This window comes from Mytilus californianus, unplaced genomic scaffold, assembly GCF_021869535.1.
Source record: "Mytilus californianus isolate M0D057914Y unplaced genomic scaffold, xbMytCali1.0.p SCAF_11, whole genome shotgun sequence".
In the NCBI taxonomy this organism is placed as follows: Eukaryota; Metazoa; Mollusca; class Bivalvia; order Mytilida; family Mytilidae; genus Mytilus; species Mytilus californianus.
The window spans coordinates 493,617-512,738 of NW_026262593.1; the positions used below are offsets into that span (position 1 = coordinate 493,617).

Below are 19,122 nucleotides of genomic sequence, written 5' to 3' on the forward strand. Positions count from 1 at the left end.
GAATTGAAATTTCATTATTTTGTTAACAAATCTTACAATTGATGGTTATATTCATTTGACTGCTGACTTGACAATTATTGAGGGCCTTTTTAAGGGTTTGCTATCATCTTACTAAACGACAAAAACGACGGTGATGCTGTGCAGATCCTTTACATACGTAAGAGGTCAACATAAATGTTAAACTTGTATATTTTTTGCTCATTTTGAATTTTATTTTTGGATGATTTTCCATGTTATTGCATTCAGATATCACCATTTTGTATCGTAATATTAATACTAAAAATAGGTGTTATCTGGTAAATTCTTTGATAATTGTATACTTATTTGGTATAATTTTTGTTCACCTATATTTTCCAGTTTTTAGTTCAAATATACATGTACAACAAAATTATGTATTTTGTAAAAAATATTTCCGTACTCCATTATACCTTACAACAAAATTATTTTTATTTACCTGTGTACGTTATTTTATTTGGCGGCATTTCGTCCAAAGTTATGGTTGTCTTTCTGGTATTGTTTTACAACTAACCACCTTGTTTTATTAATTTTGTATTTAAATTGTGTCATAGATCAATTTTTTTTGTTCAGTGTATGTTCACTTGTTTTTGTTAATATGTCTTTTGATTTAGTTAAGCCATTGCAATTTATATTTTATAGTGTGTCTTTCTATGTTGTGATGTTACACTTTTGTTTCAGGTAAGGGCGAAGGTTAGCGCCTATTTACACGTTTAAACCCGCTGCATTTGTTTGCACCTGTCCTAAGTCAGGAACCTGATGTTCAGTGGTTGTCGTTTGTTGATGTGGTTCATAAGTGTTTCTCGTATTTCATATAGATTATACCTGTTTGCATGGTTTTAAACTAGTCATTTTGGAGCCCTTTATAGCTTGCTGTTCGATGTGAGCCAATGCTCTGTGTTGAAGGCCGTACTTTGACCTATAATGGTTTACTTTTACAAATTGTGACTTGGATTGAGAGTTGTCTCATTGGCACTCATACCACATCTTCTTATTTCTATGTACAATGAAATGATTGGCACCATTCGTTCGTGTGTTTGTTCTTTAATATGCAGGTGTTTCATAAACTGGACATGTAGTTTATTCGTCCTTAGACTTATAAGCAATCTCCCAATAAAAATGCCAGTTGGATAATCAATCATGATATCTCAAACAGTGAAAATAAAAAATTCAAAAAGAGATTGAATATCGTAGGCATAATTGCTTTTTTTTAAATCTGACATAACAATCCTCGTGAAAAAGAAATCATGTATTCAAAAGATATAAAACCGGTAAGAGCATTAAATCTGAAACCTGTTTTTTTAATTAAATAGGTACAAAAAATAAAGATTGAACAGTTATCCTAAAACTTAACTATCTATTTAGTAAGCATTGACACTATGTGGCTACGATTTTGCGACTGGAGTGCTTCTCACAATACTGAGTATACACTGTTTGCTTGTGATTGGTGTTCGTCCAACTTTCAAAAGGGAACATTCCTTCTATGATGATTTGCCTTGCAAGTAAAAATAAAATCAAAAGTAGTAAAAAACCCATTTTTATCATAAATAAAGAACAAAAATATTGGATATTTCTTATTTGTATATAACTGCAGTTTATTTTCTTTTTTTTTTTTAAATTTGTCAATACAAAACTTTCGAATTAGTGTGTCACAATGCTTATGTTATTACGTTCCAGTATAAACCGATTATTTAAAAACGTCATTTACAACGATTGACATCGGGTTATCCGGTTTAACTAATTCACAAAAGCAATTCGAGATTGATGTTTAGTTCAATTCAGAAATTTCCGTTATTCGGGAAATCTAGAATTAAACCATTTAAACCTTGTAAAATTTACCTTCTAAATATATGTCAATAGTTAATTGCCCAATCTTATGTTCAGCATTTTAAATGCAGCCAAGGTTGATTTTCATATGATGAAGACATTATCTTTCGATCAGTTTAATTTAGGTCTGGAGCTGGATAAGACATTAACTGCTAGTTTTCCTTTAATTATTTGTGTTGATCATCGCCATTAACATCGGACTCGGACTTCTTTTAAAATGATTTTTACTATGCGCATTGCTGTGTGTTTGTTTATTCTAGTCTGAAGTCAGGTACCTCTAGCCATTGTGAGTCTTTGTGAGGCTTTGTACTGCTCTTTGATCGGGTTGTTGTCTCTTCGACTCATTCACTGTTTCCATTCTCTATTCAATTTTTAGAGTTTGTCTTTAATGTCCTGTGGAGACAGTAGACTGCCTCCCCATGCTGAAGGATATAATTATAATATACAAGATGATGGAGTGTATGCCCGAGCGATAGCTTCTCTACGTTCATTTCTTCAGGCATATTTCATTCTGCACCCCATTCTTTAATTTGTCAGACATCAAGCGCTACCTTGATATACCCTGTCTTTTGTTGCTGTTCTCTGGTTTCGTAGTTTACATATTTTGTCGGATATTTGATGACGAATAGCGTTTGACGTCTCACGCTATAGAGTTATATCTTTTTACTTTCTTCAATTCCTAAATGCTGGTTCATATTCTGTATGCCAGTTTCTGTTCCTTTCAATCAAGATGTGATAACAAAATCATGCTCAAAAACGGAAAAATACTGAATACCAATCTTGGGCATAGGTTATCTACACGCATCAATCTTCAACATCGCTTATCTAAATAAAATACAATTGCTAACATTTTAAATAATCAATATCGTTGTTACCCTTCTATTGATGAGTGCCAAGACAAAAAAAAGACTTACATGTCCCCGTCTTTCCACCAACAATACAGTATGGTCCACTTTAAAGATTGTACAGTTTCCTGAAATTTTGAAACTGAATAAATTGAAAAACAAACAACATTATCTGTTTACTTACCTGAATTAAACCGGGCTGCGGTGTTCAGTGCGTGGGTGAAGCAGAAAGCTTTTTATCTAAACGTACACAAAAACACCTTTATCGTTTTGGAAGACCACATCAATTTAAAAATATCATTTATCAACACCTTCAGAAGCACAATCACTATATCAAATATATAACAGTTCTAAAAAAAAAGAAAAATAACAAAAATACCGAACTACAAGGAAAATACAAAGGAAAGTCCTTTATCAAATGGCAAAATCAAAAGCTCAAACACATCAAACGAATGGAAAACAACTGTCATATTTCTGGCTGGGAACAGGCATTTTCTTATGTAGAAAATGGTGGATTAAACAGGATTGTATAGCTAGCTAAACCTCTCACTTGTATGACAGTCGCATAAAACTCCATAATGTTAACAACAATATGTGAGCAAAACAAACAGACATAATAGGTTAAAATGTCAAAATTGGGGTAAAGCAGTCAACATTGTGTTATAATCTTAATCACTATAAAAACAAACTATTTCAACAAAGAAAAACAAAAAAGTCATATAGATACTCTATGGACAAAGTACATGTGCAAAAATGAAAGACAAGAATATGAAAATGACTATAGCACAATAACACAATGGTGGGAATACCGAGACACGTTTGCAACATTTAGAAGAATTCAATATGCAACCTGGGGAATCTAATTCAAAGCTTGTACGATCACGGAAAATAATTGAATTAAATTGGATTAAATATTTACAGACAGTTTATCCTATTGCTCTTAATGATAATATCATGGGAATTGATAATTTATCAAGAACCGATTCTGTTAACATTTATAGTTTCTAAAACTGTACATAAAAAACCGTTCTCACAGATGTAGAATAAATTGTAAAAAGAGAAATTTCGAACTAACAATAAAAATATTTCGGACATACAAAAACAACAGCAGACATCATCTATTTACCAAGATCTGTTCTTTACCTGTCAATGAACTACATCAAATTTTGGAGGATTGCAACAAATTTCCATATTGCATTTCAAAAAAAATCTTCCAAATTATAATTGCATACTGTTATTCTCAACTGTTTCCCATAATTGATAGACCGGAAGATCATAAAAACATTTCTTTAAAATCAAATAGGTTAATAAAAAGGTTTTAATTTTATAAATATTGTCGGTATTCTTAATGATCATGCTGTAAAAGAACAAATTCCTGGTTAATTTGATCATACTGAGCTCCCTCTGATTTGTTATGTTTACAAAAAATCTACCCGAAAATATGTTTTTCATTAAAGCGAGGTGTGTAAAGATTTAATATCAGTGACACTACACCTACGACATGAAATTGCAGTAATTCTAAATACATTTATGACCCCAGTTTCCATGTTATAACACTGTCTAGGAGCAGGAGTTAAAACATTACTTAGCAAAGTGCCTAAATATAGTCCATGGTCAATTTTAAGTGGGTTGAGTGTCGCAACATCATCGATGACTCACTCAATACTTACTGTATAAAATGGATATTTTTTTTTCAATTCAGTAATGAGAATAGTTGATATTCGTATTAATCATTTTAAAGGATATTTTACTCCTAACAGCCATAATAGCCCTATTTCTCGTATAAAACATAGCTAAGAGAATTGATAAGGCTGCCAATAATGTAATTGTTGTTTGACGTAAATTTTATATTGAGGTTCTGCAAAAAAAAAACACAAATTCACAAACATTTCAACTGACTGACTTAATTTTCGGAAAACGACATCATTAACAAAAACATAAACCTTTTCCTACCTCTTTACAAGCAGAACCGAGTAACATGAATGTTCCAAGTTTGTACTGGTCTCCGAAGCTACACAAAACACCTTACAAGATGTGGGTTGTCTTCAAGTCATTGTTCCACTACTAAATCGTCTATTTTACTTACCAGTACACTTTGTTCAATCAAGAACCTGGTAATAAAATAAGGTTGAAAACAGTGTGTTAATCACTTTTGGAGTGTCAAAAAATCGTTGAAAGTATTTGATAAATTGCATGTTCATATTGGTGCTTTCGAATCTGTTTATGGTGCTGATTTTTCTACCATATATACCGCTTTGCCTCATACCTTCATTTAGAAAAAATTAACATACCTGATTAAATGGACATTTAAAAAGTCAAATTGTGAATATATATATTCAAACACTTTTCGGTCATATTTCAAAAAAGACAAACCAATTGGACCTGCTTTGATATGATAACTGCATTTGATTGTTTATAAAATAACATGTCTGTTCGCTTTGAAGATTGCCAAATTATCGCGATTCCACTTAGGACTAACTGTGTACTATTAATTGCGGACCTGTTTCTGTATTGTTACGAATCACAATTTTTCTAAAATCAGCAAAGACCAGTCATCTTGATTCAAGGTTGTGCACAGACAGCATAACATTTCCTTACCATATTGTTTCAGTTAACCTCAAACATTTAACTTAAAGAGAATAATTATTCCAGTCAAATTCACAGCTGAAATCGCCATTGCTTTTTCAAACAAACACACTAAATGTCTTTCTTTCGGAATTAAGTTCAAACGGGGTTTCAAAAGGGTGACAGAACGTTAGACTTCAAATATTTTTTTAACTTTGACATACGTATTAATTTCTTTTTTACCCCTGTAGATTATATAAAATCTTAGTTTATCTGTGAAGACAGCTCAAGGAAAAAACTAACAGACAATTTCGCATGATTTCAACGTATTTGTTAGAGGACGGCCAATTTGGGTATTATTTTCTTTAATAAGACACATGCTTAAAAGATAGAAATACATCAATTTCTGACTCCAATGGCAAGTAAGAAACAGAAAACAGAAAAATTTTCTAAATTGCCGCCAATTTCATTTTTCCGCAAAATTAACGCAATTCCTTTGGATTTGTGATTTAGGATTTTCAAATAATGAAGCAGCTTATAAAAGTAAGAACCTTAAAAGAATAGTCAGACCTACCTAACGTCAATATTGCATGAGGGAGATAGAACTTTATTTTCAAAATAATTTTCAAAATTTTCAACCCTTAAGGTAGATTCATAGTATACCGCCAACTTGGATTGTACAATCCCAGTACAAAATCGGTCTAGTTATTTGTCTAAATCTGCAAATTTGGAGACAGACTTACAATTTATTAGTTAGACTGTTTATTTATGTAAATAAAAATTGGTGATTTATTGTATAACTCAAATATTTAAACAAATATCAAATTTTGTGTTTTTAGAATCAATTTTTTCAAATAAGCCATTTCAGGGAAGATAACTCTTTTAGTAAAAAATATATACTGGACTGATAGGGAAATTTTTTTATTTTTACTTGTAGCAAGAAAACAAGTTCGGTGACACCATTTTTTCTTTTTATTCTCTTAAAACATATTATAAAACCTATCTTCTTACAATTTATTTCAAAATTCTATCTCATGGATTTTTTTTTTATGCATACAAATGTGTTTTTTCATGAACAATCTAACCAAATTTAGGCAATTTTTAACTACTTATAGCATGGAAAATAGCACGGTGATCCATACTTTTTATTATATTTTAGAAAAAAGCATAGTAAAATCTTCATTTTGGCAAAGTATAAGAAAATTCTATCTCAAGAAATATATACCTATGATCTACCTTAATGTAAATAAAGGCAACAGTAGTATGAAAGGTATGTAAAAACTATGTCAGCGCGGACTACGTATAGTAGAAACAATAGATAAGCGTTTGTTTGATAAAAATATACCATTAATTAGGTCCTATTATCAGTGAGTTCAATGATTCACAATTCAACAATTAACCAATAGTATACAGGAAGTGGATTTAATTCATGAAAAATATTTAAAAACAAACTCATATGCAGTTTCAGTATATTTTACTGAAATTTCCATTGAATAATTATCAATCTAAGTACTATCCGTGATTTATAAAAATAAGGCATATTCGAACAACTTTCTTAGTATACATGATATGTATGTTGCAGAATTCATAGCAAGGAAACTGATTCTAAACACATCCCGTTTTATTCTCACAGTGAATTGCGAATATGCATTTGTAACGATATATATTAAAACAGATTAAATCACCCTGATTGTTTTTGTATATGGACAAATTGAAAAATACTTCTTACAGCAGAAATATCAACAATATCACAAAATAAGAAAAACGAAAAGCTTAAGAAACGGGACAAAGAGAAAACAGGACTTCGAACTTGAACCGATTAACTTTACGTCTAGAAAAAAGTAATATAACAAAAAAACCGAACTCCAAGGAAAATTCATAACGGAAAGTCCCTTATCAAATGGCAAATTCAAGAGCTCAAACACACCAAACGAATGAAAAACAACTGTCATATTCCTGACTTGGAACAGGCGTTTCCTTATGCAGAAAATGGTGGATAAAACCTGGTTTTGTAGCTAGCTAAATCGCTCACTTGTATGACAGTTGCATTAAACTTTAACTCTACAACTCATTCATCTAAACCAGGCGCCTACCAACTTTTACTATACAATTATACTATAATAAAAATAAATAAGCACGCCCTATCTGCCCATTGTACCGATGTGTATCAAATTTATAATAAGTATTAAGTAGACATCTTTTTTGCAGCAATCGGTAGCCGAAAGTTTCATCAATGTGTTTGATATCAGTCATACATTACAGACTTCAAGGAGGAGGATTGAATCCCAAATTTACAGAAGTGAATGATACGTGTTTAAATTAATTCCATTAGGAAACAGAAATCAGTAAATTAGCCAATTCAATCTTAATAAAAGTAGGCACATAAAGGAAATGATTGAATATAATTTGGTGAGGACATTTCAGCAATAACAATGCGTTGATTCTAGAAAAAAGAAACCACGTTATATGAATGGGCGGGCGTCACGGCAATGGTTTAATGAGCTGATAATGCCCTCGGGACAAGCAGTGCATTTGCTGCTGTATCTGAACATTGCTGGCAAACGAAAAAACTGTTTTTAAAAAAAAAGCAAAAGACACAAAAGGGACATTTTAACTGTCGAAAACTGACAATGCCATGACAAAAAACGAAAAACGACGAAGCAACAAATACCAATACTCAAATCACATTTTTTGATAGATAAAGACCCCACCAAAACATCGGCTGCATCTAAGGTGCTACGGAAGGGTGTGCAGAACAATAGGAATTATTAACCTTGTTCTTGCTTCTTTTCAATTTGGTTGTTTAATTCTATTTCAATAATAAATTATTACCTGAGAATAAACAAGATTGTGTTATGGTTTAATGTGGGTGAACGATGTCACAACTGTGATATTGGTTAGATTTTCTAATTTGCCAATCTTTTGGACTGTGCAAATATTGGAATATATTTTGATTGGATATTCAACTATTGTGTAATTTCAGTAAAATTAAATTTGTGAATTATATATTCAAAGCAATATTAATCTTTTAATGATTTTTCATGCATGAATATTTTAACATTGCAATAAAGTTACAAAAAATAAGAAGTTATAATACGAACTTACAGTAGTTAATATACTTAGCAAAACTGGCTAGGGTTTTACTGTGTTTCTCAATGTTCATGGTTTCATAAAAAAGCTAGATTAACACTACAAATTGACGAAACACAAATAAATACAAATAAATAACCAAACACTTATCAAACAAGACAGGTTAAGTGATATTGACCAACAGTCAGTTGAACATGTGTTTTAGAATGAGAATACTCCAAAACTTAAAAAGGCACGAACTTACATCGAATATTATACATGCAAATTGCTTACTTAAAAAACTGTTATTAAAGTACAAAATTTGTGTACATTTGTTATTTAACAGCAGCATTATTAACATGGCAAGTTTTTAAGAAAAATGATATAGAAATTCTGGTAAATTTGTTTCATATTTGAGTATAACAAGCAAATACTAGTATGCAACACTGTTAAAATAGCATGAAAAAGAACTCATTGGGCCTTAAAAACAAGGCACATCAAAACATTTTTCCAATTGTTTATTAACAATAAATAAGTTATAAATGACAGAATGAAATACTCCATTTTTCACTTAATTTAATACATCAACGTAGCATGGCCAAAAAAGGAGAACGAAATAATACATGTAATTTGTTTTGATATGACTGCTATGTTTATTATAGCAATAATACTAGTAATTCAAATATGAAAACAATCGAAAGAACTGTAATGATGCAGGGATAAACCTATATAGAATGATTAGACTATATAGGGCAATAAAGAATTTATCAATGTTAAAAAAAATATCAAATAAAAAACGATAAAATACAAAGAAGAGGACTTCTTAGGCAAAGTTATTCATCATGAATATGTGGAATAAGAGAAAAAAAACGTGTACTAATATGCTTATTTAGTTTGATGTCGTTTGTTACTGTATGATACAATATTGGAAATATATTTCAAATGATAGCAAGGCTCTCGGGATTTATAAAAAGTTAAAAACAACTTGTGCACGGTATATATGTGAATATATGCGTTAGCAATTATTCAATTTTTCATGTTCTTTGTCATCAATATTAAAAAAAAAAACAGTTTTTCAAATACTTATCATCACACGATAGACGGATGCAGTTTTTAAGGATTTACATGCACGCCCTACTCAATAATTTCTTGGCACTATATTTAACAGACATGGCATATTTCATCATTTAACGTTGACAGTTTTAAGATCTTATTTTCATTGAAAAACACCCTTAAAAAGGCTAGATTTACCCCAAACATATCTAATTCATGAAGTTGTAAAAATAATTATTTTATGATAATACTGATACCATCTTAAGACATGCATGTTGGTGTCCATCCTTCGGGATACAATTATTTTTTTCTAATTTTCTAATTTAAAATACTCTTTTAAACGTTACTGAGGAATTATGTATGGCCTTAGACCATTCAAGGATATAATTAGTTCTTATACGAAACACAGGGTCAAAATTATTATTTCAATATTATTATATGATTCCTACTAAGACAACCCATTATTATGTCAATTTCCATTAAAACCTGCAAGCACCAAATGTACAGTATTGATATGTGTAATGCATCTGATTTTGCACCAAAAACACGGATGACTTTTTTTTGGGGAAGACCCAACTGACTTTTTATCCTCTTTGAATTACGGGCAGTTTATTAAATTTGAAATAAAGAAATGATGAATGGCTTTAATAGTTAGGTTATAATTTTAAAATATGCACGACAAAAGGGCAAGTAATCTCTACATTATTTTTGGCTGGTTTAGGTATTTTTCGGAGGAAGTGGGGAGGATTAATATCCTTATATGATATGGCTTGTATATGTTATACATGTTCTTTAAATTTTAAAATGTTTTTCCTTCATAAACTTGATTAAAAAGAATACATGAAAATGATAAAAATATCTTTAATCATGACAAAAAAAGTGCGGAAAACTGATCATTTGAGTGAATTTTCGAAGTCCAAGGACCATAACTCTGCACAAAATCATCAGACCGGAACATAATTCGAACTTGATCTGTAACTTGTCATGATTAAACTATATATCAAATTTCAAATCAATATCTTCAAGCACGAAGAAAAACGTGTGGAAAACTGATTTGCCGGACTGACGGATGGACAGACAGAAGGACAGACAGAAAGACGGAGTGCAAACCTAAAGTCCCCTTCGACTTCGTCGGTAGGGGACTAATAATGCTCCGTTTTACTGAAACAGCCAATGACAAAAGACATATTTAAGACATGGCAGGTTAAATCATGTCAACAATAAGCCAATAGACTACGTTATTGAGGAAATGAATAGCACTGAATATAACGATACGAAAAAGCCAACAGTAGATTGATATTTCCTATAACTAAAAGATAATACGTAAGTTTTCCTTAAGATATATGAAATAATTATAGCAATCATTTGCATGAATGGCGCAGTTTATGTAAGTTAAATGCTTAATGCAGAAATCTTTTAATTCTCCTCTTAATGAAGAATGTATTGTCAGTGAGTGTTCAACAATTATTATATGAAAATTAAGTAGTTTTTTTTGTAATAATGTAGCTGAATGCGATACTTAAGTATCCTATTGTATAAATCCATAGTGCGATATATACATTGTGTCGCCCTTTTGACAATTAGAAATCATTAACAGAAATGTCAAAAAGACAAAAACTCGACCAAAGAGCAGAAAACAGCCCAAGGCTATCAATGGGTCCTATCATTTACTTTCCATTTCATTACATGTTTGTGTATACGTCCACTTGCAAAAGGTCTATTTCTATCCGACGAAGCTCATATGTTAAAATAAGATATATAGATTATACGTCTATAATAGATTTATAGGTAAGCTTCAGTGGCACAACGTTGCCAAAGGTAGAATAGAAGTGTAGAAGTGGTTTTTTTCAAATATGTTATAGCAGTAGCATGTAATAACTGCTTATGTTCCTGACTTAAATCTGAAATGCATTAGGTCGCGAAACAGGTCATTGACGAATCGTCGTTTACCAAGGCATTCTGTGCTAGGAGAAAACATATACGGTATCATTTCGGGAACACTGAAAGAATAGTAGTAGTGTGTCATTTGTCTACAAATACTGCTTAACACAGTCTAAATCTTTATGAACCATTAGACTGTGTATCAAAAATATATTGTTTTGAATATGATAAAAGTTTAGTTCGCATTACCAAAAACGGACCCGACCGATGAGTATTTTTCAAAATCAGGAAAATTCCTTCGGTTATATCTATAGGTTGTACTACTGTAAATATAGACAGTGCAATTTCCCATAGGAACTCCTTTTACGACTAAAACTGTACCACTTTTACTATGAAGTTTTGTAAAATATCATATCCTTGTGTGGAAAGTTAATATGCACTTCTATTTTTTTCAAAACAAAGTGCCTTGTGGAATATTTTTAATATTTATATGACTTGAACTTCTAAGAGTTCTGCGATGAAACATAGAGATCATATACCGAAACCAGACGGTAAACAAAACAAAATATCTATTAATATTAAATATCTTCACCAAAGAGACATAGTTTGTGAAACAGCTGTTTTATATACAACCTATACTAACATTTATTCAAATAGAAAAATCTTGAAAAACACCTTTTCTCACAACAATACTTAGTTATCAGAATCATAGCCTAAAAGAAATCAGTGAATGTACTCTAACATTTTTTTTACAGTACATTTAATACCCCAATCCTTTTTCAATTTTTAAAGAATTTGAAACAAGACTTTAATTATTGTCAGCTTATCCTATGTGCATGGTGTCTGACATGAAATGCCTAGAACCTGTATGAAAACAAATTTCCAGCATTTCAGAATACTATAAATGTAAACTTAAATTATTCCAACATTCAAGTTTATATAAAAAATGAATCCAATTCTGACTCAGTGTCCAGTTCACATTTTACTGTATGCCAATTTGTCTATAAACGTTCACAAATTTTGCCTCAAATAGTCCGTTTACAAATCTTGTCACAATTTTATCAACCCTTACCATATATCTAACATACTTTTGCTAAAACGTGAACTAGAAGTGTATTAAACAAAGCCATATTTGCAAAAGTTGTATGTGTTTAGTTACCAGTTAATATATAAATTCATTAAAAGCTTTATATATAGATATAGGAAGATGTGGTATGAGTGCCAATGAGACAACTCTCCATCCAAGTTACAATTTATAAAAGTAAACCATTATAGGTCAAGAAACGGCCTTCAACACGGAGCCTTGGCTCACACCGAACAGCAAGCTATAAAGTGCCTCAAAAAATTACTAGTGTAAAACCATTCAAACGGAAAAACCAACGGTCTAATCTATATAAAAACGAGAAACGAGAAACACCTATGAACTACATAAACAGACGACAACTACTGTAATCAGATTCCTGACTTAGGACAGGTGCAAACATTTGCAGCGGGATTAAACGTTTTAATGGTACCAAACCTTCTCCCTTTTCTGAAACAATAGTATAACATCACAACATAGAAAAACACACTATAAAATATCAATTGGAAGGCTTAACTCAATCAAAAAACGTACTTTAACACACAATGAACGAATAAATTTGACCTGTGACACCTGAATGCAAATACACAGTTAATAAAAAATACCAAGGGATAAATAATTAAAGTCAAAAGTAAATAAACAGGTACTCAAATCTGTTTTTTGCAAACCTTTAAAGCAAGGTTATGATTTTCTTTACAAAAGACCGTTATAACTATTAAATCATAGTCTTAACAGGTCAAATTATCTGTTTTATGACCCAGAGGTTAGGGATTTTTTCTGGTTTTGCCACTCTGGCCTCAAATTTGCTAAATAATTCGGCCTTTTCTGTGAATATGGAAATTTTAGTATATTTTTAGAATAGAACAACACACCTATTGTTAATTTTATAAAGGTATTTTTGTATCTCTAGCTTGTATTTTTTTAACGCCGCAGTCGCTAGAAAGCAAAGTCAGGTGTTATGGCTTACTTACGGGTTTTGCCAGGACATAATACCTTAACAACAATGTGCATCAAGGATCTAGGAGTTTTAGTGACTGCGAAGAGTAAATGTAAGCACATCTTAACAATTTGAATTACATATATGCATATTTTATGAATTAACCTTGTATACAGGGTTTTAGATAAACTATATAGATATAAGAAGATGTGGTATGAGTGACAATGAGACAACTCTCCATCCAAGTCACAATTTGTAAAAGTAAACCATTATAGGACAAAGTATACATACTGTTAACTGTGAATTTTTGCTGAGTCATCATATTTAAGGCCCAGATTTTCTCACCCTCCATGAAGTATTTGTAACACTTTATATTTGAGTTAATATTATTCAAATCTCTGAAGGTAAACCAGATTTTGTGAAATTCTACATCTTCTCATTTTTCATATAGGTTGCACTTCTAAATATAGACAATGCGATTTGCAATAGCAACTCCGTTTACGGCTAAAACTGTACCACTTTTACTATACAGTTTAGTAATAAAAAATATCCTATAATGGAAAGCTCTTATCCAATTCTATTTTTTTCAAAGGTCAAAACATAAAGCTGTGTGGCATATTTTCAATATTTATATGCCTTGAACATCTAAGAGTTTAAAGTGTACTAAAATTCTGTACTACCGCTCCTTTTACTGAATTGCATATAAATATTTCATATCAAATCAATATCTTTATGACATGTGTGAAAAGATCAACTTGATTACATAACAGGTAAATTTTCTTTCGTAGGTCAAACGTTTTAATTGAAATGGTTATATAGTGTCGCAGATTAATCAGCCCTGACAATATAATATTTTTTCATTCGACCAGTCTGTTTTCCTGGTGGAATGAATATATCTTGTGACCGATAAATAAAACCCTCGACACGAAATGCCATGATAATGGTGTGTTTTTTTTTTCTTTCTTGTTGTTCATCAACTGTGTGGTTTTGGTAAAAATAACATCAAATGATTTTTTAATACTTCCAAGGTTATACGTCATAATCAGCTTACGGTTAATATCAGGTAAATCTTAAGAACTTAGATAGTGTTGTAGCTCTGAGAAAACAACTATATATTAAGCAACAAAAAAGAAAACAATGATAAAAAAAGTTTTTTAAAAGATAACGAACTCCAACGTTAATTCAAAACGGAGAAGTCCGTAAAAACTGACAAAATTAAACGATAGACTTTATGAAACAACTGAACCAATCGAAAACAACTTTCAGTTTCCTGACTTGGTCAGGCATTTTCCGAAAAAAACAATGTTGGATTAAACTTGGTGTTATAGCTATCTTAACCACCAGCTTGTATGGCCGTTGTTTATATGATTCGTCTAAATTTGTTAATTATAAAGGAGCATTTTTTAATATACGTTTAGAAATAAATTCTTTGGAAAGTAACACAATTAATGTAGAATTCCTGATGACTTTCATTTTACAATTAAAACCTGAAACCATTTAAGTGGTCATGAACCGGTAAGATTATCATGATTAATAAAGTAAATTTTTTAAATCTTATATCTGATTCTCCCAAAACTCTGTATTATTGTTTATGGATCGTGTGTTTTTATAGGTGTAGGCATTTTATATCGGTCACAATAACTATATACCGAAAAGGAACATTAGAACCTTGCTTAATGTATTGTTATATATAGACAGTATGGCACTTTCAACGGAGTTGTTTTTCTAAGTTTCTATTTTTCCTTACTTTTATTCTTCTTCCACACTTTTTGTCCACGCTAGTTCTCGGAATTGAATGGACCAATGTTGATGGAACTATGCTATAATGATGACCACCTTGTGAAATTAAGCACCTGACTTTGGAATGTGCAAAATGGCCGCGGTTACCATGGAAACGGCAAAAATGTTAAACAAAATCAAAACTTTAAATCTTTTGTTATTAAACCAAACGTACTGAAACTTTATGAATATGTTTTCTGTGGTGTCTTGAGTTACCAACAGTACTTAGAAATTCCAAAAATGAGTAGCATTGCCATGGAAACTGAGAAAAGATTAACATTGACTCTGTTGAAAAAAAACAGTAATGCATCATTTTCTTAAAGAATATTAGATCAAACACAATGAAACTTCATTAGAATTTATATCATGGCATAAGTCAACGTTGCAGTAGTTGTTGGGATTTTCGAAATGAACACCGTAATCATGGAAACAGCAAAAATATCAAAAAATTTCAAAATGGTCCAAACTTAATGAAACTTAATATACATGTTTCCGGGCAAGTAAATATGAGACGTTTGACCTTACCTTGGAATTCAAAAATGGCCGCCGTTGCCATGGAAACTGAAAAAAAGTGAAAAATTGAAAAAGGCTTCAAACTTCATGAACATTACAGACAATTGTGTTGTGATGTATTCATTTGCATTGATTGTTTAAAATTTTCCAAATGGCTGCAGTTTAGTGTCAATTTGAGAAGGTTGCCATCCGCTATTGTTTGTAATGGCAAATCTAGTTATTCTTGGTTTTGTGTTCAATACTGTTTAATTATATAATTTGTGACAATGATTTTCTCTTCGAAAAGTAATTCAAATATTAATTAATCGACTCATTCCAATCTCCCCTATGCATCTACATTGGTTCTCTAGATTAATTATCTTCATATCATGTCTATGAAGAGTAAAACAAGTAAAATTATCACAAAAAGGTTCAGAGAAGCAAATTATGTATAGAAAGTTCAAAGTTCATAAAGTACCAATATTATGTTTTGTTAAAGCCTAGAGAAATTGTTCTTTTGAATGGGTTTAACTGTGGTTGCTTTATTCAAGGTTGAAATATTATACTTCTAAAAAGTAAAATCACAAAAATACTGAACTCCGAGGAAAATTCAAAAAGGAAAGTCCCCAATCAAATGGCAAAATCAAAAGTTCAAACACATCAAACGAATGGATAACAACTGTCATATTCCTGACTTGGTACAGGCATTTTCTTATGTAGAAAATGGTGGATTGAACCTGGTTTTATAGCTAGCTAAACCTCTCACTTGTATGACAGTCGCATCAAATTCCATTATATTGACAACGATGCGTGAACAAAACAAACAGACACAATAGGTAAAAATGTCAAAAAAAGGGGTACAGCAGTCAACATTGTGTTATAATCTGAACATTCCTTTGTTTTAAACAAATAAAGCTAAACGCAAAACGCACAAAACGCTCACGAGGATTATTATATTTAATTAATTTTGTCAAGGCAAACGAATCACTCTGAGGATTCTAGTTAAACTTTTAAACATGTTAAATACATTTTTTTACATTGATCTCTAAAGGTTTCTTACAACTAAAATCAATATTATATTACTATTTGCTTAAGGTCATACAATACAAATTTCAAACTTATGGAGGATATGTTTTATAAACCTGAATGGCTAAGTTTAAAAAAACTCGAAAGTTAATTAGCAGCTAAAAGAGAGGAGAGAGATACCAAAGTGACATTCAAACTCACAAATCGTAAATAAACTGACAATTTTATATAAGGTTGCGATTAATTATCACTAAGTGAAATGTTTGTTGTTATGAATTCGTAATAAATATTTAAAAATGCGCTTTGATTCCTCTTTCCCAATGAATAAATTGAACCGTAATTATACGTTTGCAATATTTCAATTCAGTGATGCAAGAAAATAAATATTGGAAATATGTAAAACAAAAAAAACATGAAAAAGAGAAAAGATTATCCATATGAAAGAAAAGATTATAGTCCCTCACCGAAAAGGTCCGGAAGTCATATTGTTGTATCCAAAATAAAGCTCTAAACCGTAGCAAAGAGTACCATTCTGCAAGCAGTTGTAATCCTCAAATTGGTATCAACACTAGAGAAGAAAAGTGTGTGAATGTTTCTAAATGTGTTTTTTTTTGCCTGTTTGTTTCACTCGTCCCCGGTTAATGCGAAGACGTCTTGAATCTGCAAAATAAAAGCAAACACTGAACAAATGCAAAGTCGTCTGTAATTGAAATAAAATGTCATAATATCTTTTCTTAATTGACTATTAGCTAACGGTATTGTTGTTGGATTGGTCAATAGGTATATTTAACGTCCAGTAGAAAATTAATTGCATATTATGGACGATAACGTGATAGTGAAATATGAATACAAACACTGATTTGTAGTAGACCGATACGCTGAGTCGGATTTTTAACGTGCTAGATCACAATGTAGCAGTCCGAGAACGACATATCACTCTACCCGGACACATTATTCTGATTCCGAGCTGACCAGTTTTTGCTCTTACTCCCAAATGCAACGTGTATAGCGAAGAAGCAGCTAATACCAATTTGCTAGTGTTTGGTTTGACCTGAATGGTGTTCCAACCCATGACCTCCTGATTTCAAGAGGAGCAAACTACCACGAGACCTCCAATGCGTCAAAATTAGTAATATTAGTAAGCGTTATAAGTGTGAAGTTATAATACATATAGCGGAATAGATGAAGAGCACCAATGTATTTCTATTGATTGGCAATCAAGTATCTGTATTGGAAATCAGTTGTGTGGGTATCTGAGGATGTATTGTTTTTGATCAAATGTGAGCAATTTATGTGCAAAAATGAAGTCACGAAAATTTTAGTCGTCAGATAGAGGGCTACTATTTCTTTCTTTTTCTGCAACTTATATGTATGATACACCATGCATTGGAAATGAGTAGTCCTGGTATACAAGCTTAATATATCGTTTCATAAATATAAGCAAAAGAAGTGTAAAAGAGAGGCAAAAGATACCAAAAGGACATTCAAACGAAAAACTTCCTTATAGTGTTGAGTGCTTATTTTTCTTCTTTATACTGAGAATCAAATAACTTAGAATAAGAAGGCTGTGTTCCAAGTATCTCAGTATTATCTAAAATTGTTTGATTTAATGACAATTTATGGCATACTTCGTTTGGCTATAGAATTATAATTATCAATTAATCCGCCTTTATATATGATCTACAAGGATTGCTCTCAAACCACAATATTTGATCAATGGGACGTTTATTTACCAATTTATGATCTTCCTTTATTATGATGTTGAATTTTCATCGTTTTATATACTGAACATTTCTCACCTTGTAGGCTACGTGTGTGTTTATACTTACTTCTAAGATCTCAATGAACGTACTCTTTTTGTTTCCTAAAAATATCATAAATAGGTCAAACATGAATTTAAAAGATTTTAAGTATGATCTCGTGCAATTATATATAACACGTTTTTTCTCATACCTTGATCATCTTGATATTTGCGGTGATTCTATTCATGAAGCAAACAAGCTTCGGAATTTCCTTTAAATCATTTCGGATTGATAGACTTAGTCATATCAGTTTTTAAAATAGTCTGTTTGCGGTAATGATGATAAGAAATCATTATCATCAAATTTGTTAAGCATTTTAAAGGAATATCTTATCTAAATCAAAATAACAATCAATGCTTTATAGATATACTCAGTACTTTTAAAATATCAGACAATATAGCATTAGGATATAGTATTTCAGTAACAACGTCTGTAGTAAGCATATATTTAATTTGGTCAAGGAAATAATCAGGATTGTATTGAGTAACACACCGTAACTACTTACGTATATATAATGAAAATATTATATGTTACATGTTGTTAAATTTTTGTAACGTGTTAATATTCCATCCTCAAAACGCATAAAATACATTTTGCGTGAATTAAAAAGATAGAAAAAAGTAAATCATATAGTTCAAACTTTTAGCACTTTCCGTCTGATTTTTGAAGACATGAGCCTAAATTGAGATAAGAAAATGGGATGTAAAGAGATGAACTAGTTGTAAAAAGAAGAATAATTAATTCTAAACT

General features: G+C 31.1%; 1 long non-coding RNA gene across 5 annotated transcripts; it reads right to left on the reverse strand.

Annotated features, from left to right (window-relative positions):
• Positions 1-1,295: 1,295 nt before the first annotated feature.
• Positions 1,296-19,112, reverse strand: LOC127719319 (uncharacterized). 5 transcript variants are annotated; one of them, XR_007990220.1, is made up of 6 exons: positions 18,878-19,112; positions 18,400-18,434; positions 17,035-17,230; positions 15,578-15,613; positions 4,641-4,953; positions 1,296-2,815 (listed from the first exon to the last, which is right to left on the reverse strand). It is a non-coding gene; the product is annotated as an uncharacterized LOC127719319 (long non-coding RNA). The 5 variants fall into 5 exon arrangements; XR_007990218.1 differs by having other exon boundaries at positions 1,296-4,798; XR_007990216.1 differs by having other exon boundaries at positions 1,296-4,953.
• Positions 19,113-19,122: the final 10 nt, after the last annotated feature.